This window comes from Fukomys damarensis, unplaced genomic scaffold (assembly GCF_012274545.1).
Source record: "Fukomys damarensis isolate Sample0158 unplaced genomic scaffold, DMR_v1.0_HiC HiC_scaffold_11, whole genome shotgun sequence".
Taxonomy (NCBI): domain Eukaryota; kingdom Metazoa; phylum Chordata; class Mammalia; order Rodentia; family Bathyergidae; genus Fukomys; species Fukomys damarensis.
Genome location: NW_022900923.1, coordinates 31,862,687 through 31,881,312, shown reverse-complemented (window position 1 = coordinate 31,881,312; position 18,626 = coordinate 31,862,687). Strand labels below are relative to the sequence as shown.

The window sequence follows — 18,626 nt, the reverse complement described above, 5'->3', positions numbered from 1 at the left end:
TTTTTTTTTTTTTTTTGGTCCCAGGGATCAAACTTGGATCCTTGAGCTTGCAAGGCAGGTGGCAGAACCACTGAGCTAAATCCCTGGCCTTCAAACTCTTAATCTTAACTCCCTATCAAAATGAAAAGAAACTTAAGCACTCTCAATATACAATGGCATAAATAAACATTTCCATTCCAAAAGGGAAAAAGAGGGGGACAGAAAGGGATGGGGCCAAAATAAGCTTGAAATCCAGTGGGCACACAGTAAATCCTGTAGTTCAGTATCTAAGGCCCAGGATCACGATGTGGTGAGGTGTGAATTCCCGTGGACTCCCCTCCCCTCATTAGCAGTAGTTTTTGTCATCATGACCTCTCTCTTGGGCCACCCTTGCTCTTTCCTCATAGTTCTTCTCAGATGTCCTACTGGACTTTCAGCTTCACCCTTGCAGATTTACACTCTGCCCTCTCAGGAGCACACTTCCGGCCTTTCAGGCCTTCCTCTGAAATCTGAGTGGAAAGCTCCATAGTCTCATAAAGCTCGCATCCTGCACAATGTAAAACCAGCACAGATGGATAAGTCTGCTGCAGTAGCTGACCCCTTTTGCATCTTGTTAGTGGTTGAAGGGTCCTCTGCGTGCGTGAGTGGCTATGTGTAGTGAACAGAATTTTGGGAAATCTAAGCCAGCACCATTCCCTAAACTGCCACCATTCTGGAACAGTATGCACTCTCAATCTCCTTTCAAAGCACAATCTTTTACTTTTGCAATTTTTGAACCTGCAAAGGGTAGAGCCCCGTTCTTTCTTGTGATACCCACAGGCCATCTTTGCTATTGTTCTGTTAAAATTATTTGGCCTTTTAATGCTACCCTCTGAAACGATTAAGTTCTCTGCTCCATTTTTGTACACCTCAACTTACAGCAGCTTCCTTTCTCGCCAGATTCAAAACATTTTAAATCATCCTTCCGAGCTGTTTTCTCTTGATTCTCAAGGTTGAGCTTGATAAAAACCCCCATTGATAGCCATGTTACTACTTCAACATCAGACTATCTTGAAATTTCTTCTACCTGTTTAATGAATATGATGCCCTTAATCTCAGTCTCCCACAATGTCTCTGGACATTTATCTGCAATATGCAGATAAATTTTCTGTCACATAATGATGTATATGACCTGGAGTCCAAATGCCAATGAAGTCCTACCCCCCAACTGAAACCTCTTGAGCCTGGTCTTTACAGTCTGCATTTGAAGCAACATTCTGAATTGCAAAGTTCTACCTAGAATCTCCTATCAAGCTTGGCTTACACAATTCTAGGCTGCTGCAAACTCTTCCCACAGACCACTTCCAAAGGCTTCTCAATGACATGGTCAGGTAGCACCATAGCAACAACTCCACTCTCAGAACCAAACTCTGCCCTAGTTACTTCTCTATTGCTGGGAAAAAATACCTGTCACCACAGCTTAAATGAGGAAGGATTTGTTTCAGTTCACAATTTGTACAAATTTCAATCCAGATGCCTGGCTCCAAGGCGGGGTGGCAGGGCAGAGGGGCATCTTAGAGGAGACCTGCTTATAACACGGAACCAAAGCAGAGAGAGAAAGTAAGGGAGGAGGAGAGAGAGAGAGATGCATCTTTCCAGGCTACAACCTGTGATTCTCCTTCTCCAATCAGTCTTCATTTCCTAAATTACATTTAGCTATAAACTCATAAATTGACTAATCCAATGATGAGTATGATGCCCCATGATCAAATCACCTTCCCAAAACTACACCTAAGAGCTGTGTGATTTACACATGGTCTTAATTTATCAATCAAGTATCACATCAACTGTATATTTTGATTTGTATATTATAGTTTAATAAAAATTTCTTCCACGGATTCCACATAATAAGAATTATATCAAAAATAATATCATAAAAGGTCACATATCAGAAATAGGCAATCAAAATAATTTCATGGGTGGAAACAGTGACTTAGTTTGAACAGAGTGAAGGACAAAAACCATATGATCATCTCAATAGGTGAAGAAAAAGCATTTGACAAAATTCAACACCATTCATAATAAAAATGCTGCAGAAAATTGAAATAGATGAACTTTATCTCAATTTGAAAAAGGCTGTTTATGGAAAACAACAGGCAACATCATACTAAATGTTCAAATATTGAAAGCCTTCACACTAAAATCAGAAATAAGACACTATCACCATTCCTGTTCAACATAGTTTTAAAAGCATTAGCCACAATGATTAGAAAAGAAAAAGAAATAACAGCAATAAAGATAGGAAAGGAAGAAGTGAAACTGTCATTACTTCCTGATGATATGATTCTCTACATAGAAGACCCAACAAACCGGCCCCCCCAAAAAAAAGACTTAATTGACAGATTCAGTAAAGTAGCTGGATACAAGTTAAACACTCAAAAATCAATGGCTTTCCTGTACACAAATAACACACTCACTGAGAGAGAAATTAGGGAAACAATCCCTTTCACAAGAGCATCCAAAAAGCTGAAATATCTAGGAATCAATCTAACAAAAGATGCAAAACACTTCTACATGGAGAACTACAAAACTCTGAAAACAGAGGTCAAAGACGATATAATGGAAAATGGAAAGACATCCCTTGTTCCTGGGTAGAAAGTATCAATATAGTAAAAATGGCCATACTTCCAAAACTGTTATACAGATTCAAGGAAATCCCTACTGAAATCCCAATAAAATAATTCACAGAACTAGAGAAAACAATTCAAAAACTAACATGGAATCAGAGGAGACCTAGAATAGCAAAAGCAATTCCAGGCAACAGAGACATGGTAGGGGTAATCAAAATCCCTAACTTGAAACTATACTACAAAGACAATGTGATAAAAACTGCAAAGAAATGGTACTACAAAGAAACAGACCTGAGGACCAGTGGAACAAATTAGAAGATGCAGAAACAAGTTCAGACATACTCAGCTGCCTCATCTCTGACAAAGGAGCTAAACACCCTCACTGTAGGACAGATAGCCTTTTTAATAAATGGTGTTGGAAAAACTGGATTTCAACTTGTCAAAGATTAAAACCAGACCCCTGTTTTTTTTTTAACCATGAACTAAACTAAAATCCAAGTGGATTAAAAACATACATATTAAAACAGAAACACTAAACTTGCTGGAAATAAGGTAGGAAGAACTCTTGAAGATATTGGCATAGCATTATGAACAAATACTCAATAGCACAGCAACTAGCACAAAACATCAACAACTGGGATTGCATCTTTTAATACAATTTCTGCACTGCAAGAGAAACCACCAGCAGAGCAAAGAGACAACCTAAAATGTGGGAAAAATAATTTTATCAGCTGTTCCTCATACAAAGGTCTACTATCTAGAATATATAAAGAATTAAAAAAAAAACAGACCCCCCCAAATATAAAGACCCAATTCAAAAATGTGCATCTGAAATGAACAGACATTGCTCAAAGAAGTAAAATAAGCAAATAAACATATAAAAACTGTTCAACATCACTAGTCAGTCCTTCAAGAGATGCTGATGAAAAAAAACGGAGATGCCACCTCACCACAGAAAGAATGGCTGCTATCAATTAATCAACTAATAACAAATGCTGGCAGCATTGTGGGGAGAAAGGAGCACTTCTCCATTGTTGGTGGGAGTGCACACTGGTGCAACCACTGTGGAAATCCATATGGATATTCCTCAAACAGCTAGGATTGGAAGTCCCTTTGGACGCAGCTATTCCTCTGCTGGGTATCTTCCCAAAAGAATGAAAAGAATCACACCGCATGGATATATATGCAACAATGTTTATATTGACACAGTTTGTGATACCTAAAACTTGGAAACAGCCCAATTGCCCTACAATTGGAGACTGAATAAAGAAGACTTGTTTTTTTTTAATATATAATGGAGTACAACTCAGCCATAAAGAATGAGAAACTAGAGACATTTATTGCTAAGAGGATACACATTTTTTATTGAGTTTATTGGTATATTTTAGGTATGCAGTACAGTTACATTCATTACTGGGATCTTGTACCTTTACATAATCTCATTTTTCCCTTTGTCCCTGCCCTCCCTTCACCCCCTCCTGCCCTCCCCGTTTACAAACACTTTATTTCCATTTGTCATATTTTTTTCTTTTCCCTGATTACCATTCTCCTACCCTTCCCATGTTCCCTACACTTTTAGCCATTTTCTTCCTATTTCATAATGTTATTTATCTCATTAGGATCTTATGTACTATTATAGTTTTTCACACCAGAGAAACTATTTGGCATTTACACATGTGTGACTTATTTATTTCACTTAGGAGGATATCCTCAATATGTATCCATTTTCCTGTGAGTGAATCTAATTTCTTATTCTTTATGGCTGAGTAGTATTCCATTTTATAGAAAAACCACATCATCTTTATCCAGTTTCCAACTGATGGGCAAATGGGCTGTTTCCAAGTTTTAGCTATTAGAAATTGTGCTGCTATAAACATAGGTGTGCATATATCTCTGTGATATGATTCTTTTAATTCTTTTGGAAATATACCCATCAGAGGGATGGCTGGGTCAAATGGAACCTCTAGTTCCAGCTCTTGAGGTATCTCCATATTGATTTCCATAGTGGTTGCACCAGTCTGCACCCCCACCAACACTGGAGAAGTGTTACTTTCTCTGCACAGCCCCACCAACATTTGTTATTGGTTGATTTCTTGATAGTGGCCATTCTTTGTGGGGTGAGGTAGAATCTCAGTGTTGGTTTCATCTGCATCTCTTGAATGACCAGTGATGTGAAGTATTTTTTCATATATTTACTTTCGGCTTTCACTTCTTTGTCTAAGAAATGTCTGTTCATTTCAGATGCCCATTTTTGAATTGGGTCTTTATATTTGGGGGGGCTGATTGTTTTGAGTTCTTTATATATTATAGATAATAGTCCTTTGTCTGAGGAGCAGCTGGTAAAAATTTTTTCCCTCATTGTAGGTTGTCTCTTAGTTCTGTTGATTGCTTCTTTTGCAGTGCAGAAGCTTTTCAGTAAGATGAGGAGATCCCAGTTGTTGATTCTTTCTTCTAGTTTCTGTGCCACTGAGGATTTGTTCATAAAGTCTTTTCCTATGCCAGTGTCTTCAAAAGTTCTGTCTAAATTATCTTCCAGCAAGTTTAGTGTTTCTGTTTTATTATTTATATCTTTAATCCACTTGGATTTTAATTTAGTTCATGGTGAAAGATAAGAGTCCAGTTTTATTCTTTGGCAGGTTGAGATCCAGTTTTTCCAATACCATTTATTAAAGAGGCTATCTTTTCTCCACTGGAGATGGTCAGCTCCTTTGTCAAAGATAAGGTAGCTGAGTACATCTGGATTTGTTTTTGTGTCTTACAATCTGTTGCACTGATTCTCAGGTCTGTTTTTTTGCCAGTACCATGTTGTTTTAATCACAGTGGCTCTGGAGTTTAGTTTCAAATTGGGAATTGTTATACCCGCTACCATGTCTCTGTTGCCTAGGATGGCTTTTGCTATTCTAGGTCTCTTATGGTTCCAAATTAATTTTTGGATTTTTTTTTCTAGTTCTGTGAAATATAGTGTTGGAATTTCAATTGGCATTGCATTGAATCTGTATAGCAGTTTTGGTAGTATGGCCATTTTCACTATGTTGATTCTTCCTACCCAGGAGGAGGGGATATCTTTGCATTTTCTTATAACCTCTTCAATCTCTTTTTTCAGAATGCTGTAATTTTCAGTGTAGAGGTCTCTTTTTTTTTCTTTTGTTAGATTGATTCCTAGATACTTCATTTTTTTGGATGCTATTGTGAAATGAATTGTTTCATTAATTTCTCTCTCAGTAAGTCTGTTATTTATGTACAAGAAGGCTATTGAATTTTGGGTGTTGACCTTATGCCCAGCTACTCTGCTAAAAGTGTCAATTAAGTCTAGAAGTGGAGTTTTTGGGTCTTCAATATAGAGTATCGTATCATCAGCAAATAATGACAGTTTAACTTCTTCCTTTCCTATCTTTATTGCTTTAATTTCTTTGTCTTGTCTAATTGCTATGGCTAATATTTCTAAAACTATATCAGAGAAGAGTGGTGATAGTGGACATCCTTGTCTTGTTCCTGATTTTAGGGTGAAGGTTTTCAGTTTTTTGGCCATTTAATATGATGTTGGCTGTTGGTTTCTCATAGATAGCCTTTACTAAATTGAGATATAGAGCATTTTTTCAATTTTTTGCAGGGTTTTTATTATGAATGGGTGTTGAATTTTGTCAAATGCTTTTTTCTGCATCTATCGAAAGGATCATGTGGTGTTTGTCCTTGACTTTTTTAATATAGCATATTAGATTTTTTTTACTTATGTATGTTGTACCATCCTTCCGTCCCTGGAATAAATCTGACTTGGTCAGTATGTATGATCTTCTTGATAATTCTCTGTATTCTGTTTGCTAGTATCTTAGTAAGGATTTTTGCATTTATATTCATTAGGGAGATTGGCCTGTAGTTCTATAGCTAAGAGGATGCACATTGAGGCTATGTTCATAAGTGAAATTAATAGGACATATACACCGAATAGTTTCTCTGGTGTGAAAAACTAATAGTTTATAAAAGGATCCTAATATATATTTTATAATAGGAAGAAAAGGTACAAAGCAAAGGAGAAGGGGAAGTGGGAGTGGTAGCAGAAAGATAAGAAGGGAAAAGAAAAAAATGAGAAAAGAAACAAAGCCTTTATAAATTAGGTAGGATGGAGGGGGTGAAGAAAGCACAGGGGAATGGGGAAAAATAAGAATCAAGATGCATTATATAAAGGTACAAGATCCCAATGATGAATGTAACTTTACTGTATAGCTAAAATGTACCAATAAATTTACTGGAAAACAATCTGAAATAATTCATAGAGCTAAAAAATTGTAGAGCATAAATTTAGCGAATATATGATTACATTTAAACTTTATTAAATTGATCTCAAAATATCTTTTTCTTTAATTTATTAATTGACACATAATGCCATAAAATTGTACATATTAATGGGGAAATTTTTAATGTTTGCTATTTTTGAACATTTTTTAATAATCAGATTTAAAGCATGCATCTTAAATATGTACAGTGGTACCTCAATTTACGAACTTAATTTGTTTTTTATTTTGGGGAAGATGGCTGTGTTTTGGTTTGTATTGTTAAGACGGCCATGGCTGTGTTTGTCTCCTGATGTGGAGTTTGTGAATGGAAGCAAAACTGTTCTGAATATTTGTTTATGAACTGAAGTATTACTGTAATTTCTTTACATTAAAAAAATCCTTTCTTCTGCCTTTTTGAAATACATAGTATATTGTTGTTACCTATAGTCTCTCTAGTGTATAATAGTGTCCCATCGTGTCTTAATTCTAACAGTAACGTAGTTCGTCTTGATCAACTTTCCCTCATCACCTTCTGCCCTCTGTTCTCCTCAGTCTCTGGTAACCATGATGTCACACCTTGAATTCTAGGAGATCAAAATTTTTAGATTACACATATGAATGAAATAATGGGATACTTGTATTTCTAGTCCTGGCTTATTCAACTTCTGTGTTTTGAAATAACACTATTTTATTCTTTTTATAGCTAAATAATATCCCCTTGCATATATGAACTGCATTTATTTTATCCATTTATCAATTGATAGACACTGAAGTTATCCATTTTTTACCCAACATCAATAGTGCTATAATAAATATGGGACTGTGGATATCTGCTTGGCATAGTAATTTTATTTCTGCTGGATGTGTACCCAGTACTGGAATGGCTAGATTGTATTATTTCTATTTTTAAATATATGAGAATCCCCAAATATTTAAACATATGAGTCCTCATATATTTAAAAGTTTTTAAAAGATTTTAATATTTTAAGCCAATGATTTCTTACAAATGAGTATGCTAATTAAATTATGTTCATAATATATCAAGCATGCAAGATATGTGATGTCTATATGTTTGCAAAAGAAAAATAGGATAGGCCATTCATGATGGTTCACAGGAAGTGTGAATTCAAAGCCAATCTGAATTGGCCTCGAGTAAGATCTTGTTTCAAAAACTAAAATTAAAGTTAAGAACTCTTAATAAATTTATATTTAAGAGCTCTAGAAATATATTGGTCCTTAATACAAAACTGATATTTGTAATTCATTATAGCCAAGTGTTATGTACAATATTTAATCTTATGATCCATCAAATTTTTACTGATTTTTATTCATGGGATGTATATATTATTATGTTAGCTTTGTTAGGATTCAAAGTATTAGCAGTTGCATAATGGATAAGAAATTAATTAGGTGCTAAAATCCAATATTCAAGAAACAAGAAAATGTCAATAAACCTTATTATTATTATATACTTGTAGCTGTATTCATTACAGCTGCTTTGAAACACTGCTATTCTAGTTATAGTGATATTTATCTGTATCACTTAGAATTTTTCCAATATCATTCTCCTCTAAAGGAACCTGAAGCTTTTAAGAGGTTACTGATTTCTGCCTCAAGTTAGAAAGAGTAAAAGGTGAGCTTAGAATAGTGTATTTTTGAGGGAAAAAAAGACTGAACATTTTTATAAAGCATTATATATCTGAATGGCAGGTATTTAACCTCACATTGAGTAAGTTCTCATAAATTAACCTTTAAATATGTTGTATGCATTGAACTGAAATTTGGTAACATCTTGCCAAAGCAAAGCAAAGCAAAGTTACATGTTTATAATGCTGAAAAAGGAAAAGAAAAACTCACTTTAATTTTATAGAATTATATTCAAATAGACTTATGAGAAATGTAAAACTTTATTAATGTTTATTAGTATTGATCTTCTGTATTTTGTAATAGGGCAGATGAATGTGTGTCCTCAGAAAGAGATTGAAAACTATTTCAAATTTCAAATGTTCTTTTCCACCAATAAGATACAGGCTTGTGATGTGTATACCAACTTATATAGAGTATAGATAAAAAGCATTAATGATATATATTGCATTCTACTAATTTCATTTATTAAAGTAAATTTTCTGAAAATAATATAATTGGTACTGCTTCCTAATATACTTCATTGACTATGATTTAACCATTTCTTGATAAGTATAATCATTTTCATTACTAATTTGCATATAATACTTTGGCACCTTGAGGACATTTTAAGGTCTATATTGCTATTTTTCAAAATATTGATCCAAGTATTTTTGATGTGCTTCTAACTTCATCATTTATCAAGAATTTTTTTTATTAAAATCCTGGTTATGTTCAATATTTCTGATCATTAATACTAGATGCTAGGAAGCCAAGAGCTAATTAATTGTGGCTTCTGTTTCATTTATCTGTTTGTCTAAATGGCTTTTTACTGCCTTTAGTAGGTCAGATGGTGTGTTCTTATAATTAATGTCTATTAGTGACATGAGGACTAGAAAATAAGGAAATGATTTTATTAGTGTTTAAAGTAATAAATAGTTTAAAGTAAAATCCTCACTTCTTTATTTCCTTGCTTAATTAGGATAAAGCTATAGGGCTTACTCTTAAGATATCATTATTTTTAATTATTTCATTTATTCAGAAACAATAATTTAGTCCTTTCCACTTGATTTTTTGTTTTTGTTTTTAGTCACCAAGTTAGAAATTGGACTTTTAAGTAGTGTGATACGATCTTGCAGAATACAATGAACATGTGTAGATTGTTGGATGAAATCTTGGTAGGAAATGACTCACTCTGGGTAAATTCAGGACATGATTTCTATATTTTTAATGAAATAAATATTTAAGTTAAAGTACAATTTATATTTATTTCAAACTAACAAATATCAGAGATGCCTTATGTTGATTATGTTAAACATCAAGTCTACAGATGGTTGGCAATAAAAATAAATATTTACATATTAAACAATTCATCATAAGCCTTCCTGTCACTAAGAGATTTCTGTGCACTACCTTACTGAAAGATTTTAACATCTTATGACTTGGGGACTTTCACTGGCTCAATTTTATAGGTCAGAAATCTAAGTTTCAGTGATATAATTAACTTTCCCCAAATAATGAAGAAAACAAAAGTTTGATCCATAATTCCCACTCAAGCTCTGTGATTCAAAATCCTTGTTTTAATCATTACCTATTACTGTCTCCCAATACCTCTTTTATAATATCCCTTTGGAAAAATATAAGACAGTAACTTACAGCATAATATTTTCCTGGTAAGTTTTATGGAAAGTTTTGAGCCACAATTTAGCATAGTCACACCCTCAGGAGCTATTGTCTTCTAGGACCATGTTGTTGTTGTTATTATTATTGTTTTTCCTGTATTAAATAGCTTCTATTATCTGTACTGCATGCTACTAATTTTGGTTCCTTTTTCTCTTTTTAGAACTATATAGCAATTTGTTGGAATAAGTTACTTGTTTAGAGTTTCCCAATATATAAGCAGTGGCATAATATTCCAAAGAAATAATCTGGTAATTAAATTAATAACTAAATAAACTATCATCCAGAATGTAAATATAGCTTTTAACTTAAACTTTATGATAATATATATTTCTTCTTTATATTTTACTAATTTTCTTTTGAAAAAAATTTGAGATGTATCTTACATACATTAAGCACAAAAGTACTTTCTCACCAATATTAGTAAATTTTTCTGTGTACATGTCCTGGGTTTTATCCCTTCACTTGCATAAATATTATTACTCTGAATATGGTTTTATAATTCCAATGCATTTTTCATGTTACATATATGTATGTATATTTTTATCTGCTATTTTTTACCATTTTATATATTTTGTAAATAAAATAATGTTACTTCTTTATGCTGAAATACATTTAATTCACTCTAAAATATTGGTAAGATCTGTCCAATTTATACACATTTGTTAATATATATTCACTTGTTTAGAAATATCAAATATATCAAGTATATTTGTGACTCAGACATACTTATTTTACTTTTTATAGTAAAGCAATATTTTAAAACCTGATTTTCTGGGTAAAATTAAATAAATATTGTGGTAGTAGAAAATGAGTCACAATAGATACTTCTTCAGCAAAGAAAGTTTAACAAGAGAAAAGCTTAAAATGTTTATTTAATTAAAACCTGCTTGACCCAAGAGCCTTCAGAAATGAAGACCCACTCCCCACAAGACCCAAGGAAAACTCTTTTCTTATGCTTAGCTTCACTACCCCTCCATGTAGAAACCAGGTTGAGCAAAGGGAATGATCTAAGGTAATAGATTAGGTTAAAGGGCAAGCAAGGCCGGCCTATATTTGGACTCTCTTGCTGTAGCATTTCTTCTACTGGGTAAATGACAGGACCCCTCTGGAATGATGTACTTTGTGGTATAATGGAGATAATGACATCTTAATTTTCTTTTGTTGCTTCGCTGTAGAGATGTTGTAGTTGTGACATCTTCTCCTCCATACTCGAGGGTATGTTGGTTTATGTGACTCATTTTAGGGATGAAAGAGCGATGGAAGACAGGAAAAAAGGGCAAGATTTTACATCTGATATCTTGCAATCTCCTCCAATTCTAAATATTCAGCACACCAAAATAACATATTTTGGCATATTTTTTGCATCTTTACAATAGCATTATCCTTTGGAATGATTTGCAATTTGATCAAAAGCATTCACTGGCTTTATCAGTTATCTATTGTGGGTATACTTTCACAGAAAATATTTATAATATTCCAGAACTAGCATAGATGAAAGTTTTTCTTTAAGTTTTTCTTTAATTAAATATATTTCAACTCTGTGCTTCATAAACACCCAATTCATAAGAGGTAAGATAAAAACACACATTTTTTATAATTAATGGTGAATATTTTCAGTTAATTTTAACACTCATTTGCTGTTTTTTTAACCTTTTATTCCAGTAGCGGATATAGTCAATACTTTATAATATAATAATGGCAATTAAAATTGTCACAGTTTTTGTATAAATGGTTTACTTGAGTGGTTGTCATTGAAGTAATTTTGTTTTGGTTGAAAGGTAAATTTTGAAGTATTTATAGCTCTGTTCTTCAAAGCACTTAACATTACTAAAGAGAAAGTTCAGGTTCATTCTCAATTAAAAAAATACCTGAATCTGAGTATCAAGGACCATGTTGTAGCCCTATGCAAATACTACCTAGGAATGGTCTTGAAGAGTTGAAATAAATCATATCAATAAAGAAAAAGCATTAGCATTCTTTAAGGTTAAAAACTCCTAAAAATGTAAAGATATATGAGGACTTTTTCAATGTATTCAAGGATTATATGAAATGCTAGAATTAACATCAGACTTATTCATGAAATAAATACACTCCTCCTGTAGCTGAGAATAACACAAATATCCTCTCTCACACCTGTTCTTATTCATCATTGCACTTGAAGTCCTAGCTGGTGAGATAAGAAAAGAAAAAGAAGTAAAGATTGATAAGGAAAAAAATGATTAATCAGATGATATTATTAAGTAACCATGACATAAATGTAAAATGAAAAGCTATGAATTCCTAGATGAAAACATACGATAAAAATCTACGTGACCTTGGGCTTGGAGAATTTTTTTTAAAGATAAATCAATTGTATAATCCATGAACAACATTATTGTGGAAGAAGCAATTTTTAAGAACTCCGGGTCAGGGATTTAGCTCAGTGATCTGCCTTGCAAGGTCAAGGTCACTAGTTCGATCTCCAGTACCAAAAAAACAAAAACAAAAAACAAAACAAAACAAAAAACCCTCAAAGGAGTCTTATTATAAACAATTTTAATTTTAAAAAGATTACTTTTTCATCAGAATCATTCAAGTTAGTATCAACCACTTATTCAAAATCTTTTGATATTTTATAATTTAGGCTTTTTTTTTCATTTTATATTGCTATAGTTTTCACTTCCAAAATTTCTTTCAAGTTGAGCTCCTAGTGTTTTATCTCCACCTGTGTTACAGTTTGTTAATATAATGCCTATTCCCCTGAAATAGATACCATGTTTTCATATATTTACTTCAAGATTTTTGATGTTTTACTTAAAATGTTTACGTCCTATGAAATTAATATGAGAAGTCATGATTCTTTTCCTTATTTTCCGAAAAATGCATTTTTTAATTTTAGATGAATAAGTTATCATTTTAGATTTGTGGAAATAATTTGACTTTTACTTTTGTATCATTTACTACGTATCACTTTGCTATGAACTACCTGGATCTTAGTCCAAGTTCACTGGAAGCTTTGGAGCATTGGAGCCCTTCTCAGATGTGTTACCAGGAGCATCATAGATGCAGTCCCTGAATCTTTTGTTGCTGTGAAGGTCAGAATAACGGCCTCCAGATAATGTCTACATCCTCATCTTGCAACTTCTCACTTTATATGACAACTTTTCAGAGGCAATGAAGATTAATAATACGTGAAACACAAAATATGGAGATTATCCTGTATTACATGGATAATGATTTAGAAAGCACTCAGCCCTATCAAACTAACCTTGAAAATAGCATGTAGAGTCCTGAGTCATTGAATGTGGACCATCTCCAGAAGCTGGGATGACAGGGAAAGCCTTTTCCTCAGGGCCTCTGTAAGAAAGCAAATGCTAATTTTACCCCAATGTGACTGACTGCTGATTTTCAAACATTTAAGGCAATGGACTTGAGTTGTTCTATACTCTAAGTTTTTAAAAATTTGTTACAATAGCAACAGCAAATTAATTGAGGTAATGTAGCTCAGATTTTGTTGGAAAGACAATTTGCCCTGTTAGAATTTGTTCTATCTCTCTAAACCTAGAGCTTCTATTAGCAATGACAGCATCATGCATAACTATTGCTTATCACCCATTATTTTCTTATATTCTTATAAAACTCTCATATTTTTTAGCTGAAGAGGGAGGCTCAAATACCTCACTCAAATTTCAGGATAGAGATCGGACCCAGTATTTTAACCCAGGTCTAGTTTTCTGTGGAAGTCTCAATTTCATTCAGTTCCCATTAATTTTCAAACTGAATTTTCAGCTTAGAAAAAATAAGTTAATATTTCTACTTTCATGCAATAGTCTTCATTTCATTATTATTAATATTCAATTTGATTAGTTATTGTATTATCAAATAGTCAATAATAGCAATATAATCCTTTGTATTCTTTGTATTAGTATTGCATATAAATGTGTGGCTATTGTAATAATATATATATATACAAAATTAATATTTTTCTTTTGCTTTCAATTTCTTAGAGACATTCCAGTATTTTCTATAGATCTACAACTATACCCAACAGATATACCCACCATCTCTGTCCCTATTTCATTCAGTCTCAGGATTCATTATAGACTTCTCGTCTACTTTCTTTCAAAGAATTTCCATGACTTCTAAGAAGATCATATTAGCGAATAGGAAAACACACGCAGAGTTCAAAACACTTTCTCCTTTGTATAAGAAATCATATTTTTTTCTCATTAGTGCTACCAACTCACTCCCAGAATTTTGGAGGCTTCTTACTTAGCTGAACTTGGAGAACATGGGAATTCTTGACTGATTCAAAAAGCCTTGAGGCAATGATAACAGGTTCAGCTTTTTAGGTTCCCCAAGTCAAGTTTAGTGCTTGGATTGAATAAGGTCAATTTAGAGAAAAGATAGATATTGATATCTTAATCTCACTTGGCTTTGCGAAACTATCCTGTGAGCTCTTTGACCGAATAGCAACGTTATATCTAAATCTCCAGCTCCTTGCTAGGACACTGTACAAAACATCCTCCTCTTTAATCGTATTGTGTTTCTGACTGTAACAGTCTGAATTGAAATTAGCTTACATAATTAAAAAATGAGAACATGATTTAGGACAAACATAAATACCAAACTAATACTCATTAAACTACATGGGAAAAACACATATTCTACTTCTAACTTGTCCTTGAGGACAGAGAACCAATGTTTCTTTTTATGTACTTTCAACATCATAAATGATCAGAATTTTCTAGAGAGGAAAAGGAAATTTTGAAAATTATATAAAGTTTGGTGTGCAATTTAAATTTTGGCCAGCTCCTCTGTTATTTTGTTTGTTTGTTTGTTTTCTCAACTGCCCTGTAGCTATGAAAATGATTTCTCATTTGAAAACAGCTAGTAATCAGAAACTGATTTTATGATTGAATGCATTAGAAAACTCAGTTTCATTAATATAATTATGAGAATGTCATTCATAGCCTTAGGATATGTCTGTTTTTAAAGAAGATAGCATTTTTAGGAAGTTAACACATAAAATATACAATTTCAATTTAAGCACTAAATACTTATATTGAAAACAAAACTTTGCCATATTGGTATGTGAATCATTGACAATGCTTGTATTTCTTACTATTATTATTTTCATTTTCTATAGATCTACAACTATACCCAACAGATATACCCACCATCTCTGTCCCTATTTCATTCAGTCTCAGGATTCATTATAGACTTCTCGTCTACTTTCTTTCAAAGAATTTCCATGACTTCTAAGAAGATCATATTAGCGAATAGGAAAACACACGCAGAGTTCAAAACACTTTCTCCTTTGTATAAGAAATCATATTTTTTTCTCATTAGTGCTACCAACTCACTCCCAGAATTTTGGAGGCTTCTTACTTAGCTGAACTTGGAGAACATGGGAATTCTTGACTGATTCAAAAAGCCTTGAGGCAATGATAACAGGTTCAGCTTTTTAGGTTCCCCAAGTCAAGTTTAGTGCTTGGATTGAATAAGGTCAATTTAGAGAAAAGATAGATATTGATATCTTAATCTCACTTGGCTTTGCGAAACTATCCTGTGAGCTCTTTGACCGAATAGCAACGTTATATCTAAATCTCCAGCTCCTTGCTAGGACACTGTACAAAACATCCTCCTCTTTAATCGTATTGTGTTTCTGACTGTAACAGTCTGAATTGAAATTAGCTTACATAATTAAAAAATGAGAACATGATTTAGGACAAACATAAATACCAAACTAATACTCATTAAACTACATGGGAAAAACACATATTCTACTTCTAACTTGTCCTTGAGGACAGAGAACCAATGTTTCTTTTTATGTACTTTCAACATCATAAATGATCAGAATTTTCTAGAGAGGAAAAGGAAATTTTGAAAATTATATAAAGTTTGGTGTGCAATTTAAATTTTGGCCAGCTCCTCTGTTATTTTGTTTGTTTGTTTGTTTTCTCAACTGCCCTGTAGCTATGAAAATGATTTCTCATTTGAAAACAGCTAGTAATCAGAAACTGATTTTATGATTGAATGCATTAGAAAACTCAGTTTCATTAATATAATTATGAGAATGTCATTCATAGCCTTAGGATATGTCTGTTTTTAAAGAAGATAGCATTTTTAGGAAGTTAACACATAAAATATACAATTTCAATTTAAGCACTAAATACTTATATTGAAAACAAAACTTTGCCATATTGGTATGTGAATCATTGACAATGCTTGTATTTCTTACTATTATTATTTTCTTTAACATGTACTACATGAAATATCAGATGAATAAGCTTGTTTGAAAAGAAATAATAGTAAGAGAAATGCAATATTTAAAATAGGCAAGAAAAGTAGAGTTAATACAATCTTTTACTACAATGTTATCATTACTCTTTTTCTTAAAGCATAAATACCACTTACATTTCACATAGTAAACCTAAAAATTACAGCTTTTTGTGATAACATAGATATAGGTATATAGATATAGATGGATACAGATGTCATAGGATCCTTTCCCTTAAACAATATCGAATTCCTTCTGATTTTATTTTTTACACTTGGAATTGAATTCAGGGCCTTGACACTCAACTCCAAGATACTTCCCACCCCTTTTTAATTTTTTTGTTTGTCTTCATTTTGAGACAGTCTGGCAAAATCAATAAATAGTTCAGGCAAACCTGTGATCCTCAGTCACTCAGAGCACGGGGATGACAGGTGTGTACTGTCACATCCAGCACTTTCTGAACATTTTCTGTTTTGATTCTCAAAAAACATGTTGCAGATAACTATTACCAGTAAGAAATATGTACTTTTTTCTTTAATACCGATCAAAATAATGCTTTAAGAATTAAATGGACATTAAATGCATTATTATCAGGAATTAAAGATTTTCATGAAAAAGCACAAAATATAAACACCAAAGTATTAAAATTTTAACATTGCTTAAGAAATGGAGAGATATCATCAGCCAACACCAGGAATAGAAGATAAAATCTATAGCATCCTTTTCATTATTAGACACACCTATACAACTAAAGTTAAATAAGGTAAAAGGGAAGAGTAAATAATAGTCCAGAAATTAATGCCTATGACAATTTGGAAAAGATAAATGAAGAGAAATACCAAATATCCAGTTATATCTTTCTATATAAAATAAATTAGGGGGGTACATGGCTAAGTCTTCAATCTCCATTAGAACAACATATACAGATACAATCACCTTTACCAATGTTATGCATAAGTAGATTCTAAAATTTCACTTTGTAAATGAATTGCAAATTCTTCCAACCTGTGTTTATTAACTTCATGTACTTAGATAATGTCGTATCTAATCTTGTATAGTAACATAGCTCAACAAGCAGAATATTTTTATGAAGAAAAAGGGAGTTTGAGGGTCTGGAGTTTTGGCTCAGTGGTTTTGCCACCTGCCTCACAAAAGCAAGGTCCCTCCCCCCCAAAAAAAAGGAAAGAAAAAGAAAAAGGAGTTTGCACTACAGCATAAATGCAAGGGAAAATACAAAAAATAAAAATATCAAAATGATCTGATAACTTTTCTTGTTACAAAGTATCAGGGATTTTTCACTTAATTTTGTCAAAGCTAATATTGATAACGATGTGTTTAATCGGTGCTAGTTGTGTCATTTTTTCACTTTCTTTAGCACTTCTGAAGGAGGTGTCCTTTGTAATCCATGCAAATTGTATTTCACAAAATATCGCACCCAAGTGTTTGTACATCCAATTATCTCTCATTTGTTTTATCTCCTAATATCAGTAGCTGTGAGGAAAAAAAAACTGTTAAATAGCAGAGATCATTTTCATAGTAGTCACGTAGATAGGCTTTGAACCATAAAGACCATACATTTCTACTGAGTTCTCCTTATAACATTAAAAATATTTGGATCTATTCGAACGCTTAACAGGAACAGAATAAAAAGTTATGTGGTAAAAGCATGGACTCTAAATCATAATCTGTAGTGTGTAAAGAACGTGTGAATTGGCAAAACACTCCATAAATAAAATGTAGATAATAATTATTATTTCTAGGTATGTTTGAAGATTAGAAGACATATTAAAATACTTAGTAGAGAGTATAAACACTAAAAATTACAGGATATTATATGTTAGTGCTGATTACATATGGCCAATTGAGGATTTAAGACTTAATTAGTAAGCTAGGTACTTAATATTTTTCATCAGTCCTCCTATTCAATCAACATAGAGTTAGGTGCATTTCCAAAGTACAGGTACTAAGATACAGTATATGCTCAGCTTTTCAATTTAAAAAATATACCGAGGGATCTAAAATGAAAAACAAATATAAGAAAACTTTGATGATGATACAGTCATGCTATAAGAACTGTATTTGTATAAAGGTAGTCTAAAAACTATAAAGACAATAACTTTTTAATTGAAATTATTTACAGTTCCCTTTTTTGTTTGTTTTTTTTTTTTTTTTTTTTTTTTTTTTTTTTTTTTTTTTTTT

General features: G+C 32.5%; 1 pseudogene; it reads left to right on the top strand.

The window, feature by feature from the left end:
- The window catches only part of LOC104850873, a 180,188-nt pseudogene that overhangs the window by 65,365 nt on the left and 96,197 nt on the right, over positions 1-18,626 (top strand).